This window comes from Gekko japonicus, unplaced genomic scaffold (genome assembly GCF_001447785.1).
Source record: "Gekko japonicus isolate JY-2015 unplaced genomic scaffold, Gekko_japonicus_V1.1 scaffold6490, whole genome shotgun sequence".
NCBI lineage: Eukaryota > Metazoa > Chordata > Lepidosauria > Squamata > Gekkonidae > Gekko > Gekko japonicus.
The window spans coordinates 26,782-28,048 of NW_015161021.1; the positions used below are offsets into that span (position 1 = coordinate 26,782).

The 1,267-nt window shown below is 44.8% G+C and overlaps 1 protein-coding gene across 1 annotated transcript in view; it reads right to left on the bottom strand.

Annotated features, from left to right (window-relative positions):
* Positions 1-444, bottom strand: part of ENPP4 (ectonucleotide pyrophosphatase/phosphodiesterase 4 (putative)) — a 7,102-nt gene extending 6,658 nt beyond the window's left edge. Inside the window, exon 1 of the mRNA XM_015425771.1 lies at positions 302-444. The gene's annotated coding sequence lies outside the window, so the exon portion shown is untranslated. The remainder of the gene's footprint in view (positions 1-301) is intronic.
* Between the last annotated feature and the right edge of the window lie 823 nt (positions 445-1,267).

The window sequence follows — 1,267 nt, forward strand, 5'->3', positions numbered from 1 at the left end:
AATTTATCTGCCCCCCCCCCCCCGGGGAAAGATATAATGAAGCTATGCTTTTCCCATAGGCAAGAAAATATTAGAAGCAGCCATTTCAGAAAGAGACCCTTACACACCAACACGCACTCTGCTGCACATACCCTTTCCTCCCAATCAATTTCAGTTAAAAAAAAGAACCAGAAAACTAACTGCCAGTCTCCCATCATCACCAGGTATCCAGAATTTTTGTTTATACAAAGGACGACATTTCACTACCAATCACATTGAGAAAAAACAAGACGGGATATATTTTGTTACTGATTGGCTTTACCTGTCAGATCCTAGCTTGCTCCTTTGCTGAAGTCCTTTGCATGAATAAAACTGCAGTGTGTTGGCTTAGATGTTCAAGTGATAGTAGTCTTCGTGTTTTGAGTCCAGAGTACTTTATCTTTTATGTATTCAACTTTAGAAAGGATAACTGCAAGAGAAAACTCAGTTATGCAGAGGTAGTCACCGGCACACTACTTACTTTTACATCAAACTAGTTTCTTCCTTAGTAGTATTGTTCTTCGCTTATGACAAAACAACTAGACTGACCAGTTTTTACTTCCTGGTTTTCATCTTTGAACACGTTAACACCTTTAGATCTGAATTCACAGCATGACACAAACATTTTTACAATCCTTAATATTTTATTACACCCAAGAAATTTCTCAGCAAAATTTTCCTTAAGTTTCCTTGCACTAGTAACTCAGACGGCAATTATTTCAATAATTCCCACAACTTACAAAGACTATCAACTTCTCATCTGTAGGACCTTTTCAAAGGCCGCGTTCAGACTGGCAGTTTGGCCCGACAGCCAAACGTTTCAGGAGCGTTTCACTAGCGGATTAAAGGGGCGAGTTCACACAGGCACAGCTGCCCGTCGTCCCCCAGCTGTACTCAAGCCGTCTTGTACTGCTTCCCTCCCGAGGTTTAAAAGTTCCTGGTGGAAGTGGTAGCAAACCGTGTGGAGAGTGGGTTGATTCTGGTTCCCTGACGTTTGAACGCAAGCACTGTAAGGCAGGAACAACCCGCAGTTGTTGATAATAGGCGCTGGCTGTTTCCGCGGCAGGCGCCCATGCACATAGGCGCATGCAGCGGAGCACAGAAACAGCCGCTAACAGCCTGCCAGGGGCGGGCCAAGAGTGCGAACGCTCCCTTGCGCTTCCTCCACGGTATCCTCCCACTTCATTTGCTGCAGTGTGAATGGGAATACTGTGTCCAAGTCGTTCCGGGTCTTCTTTGACGTGACTCC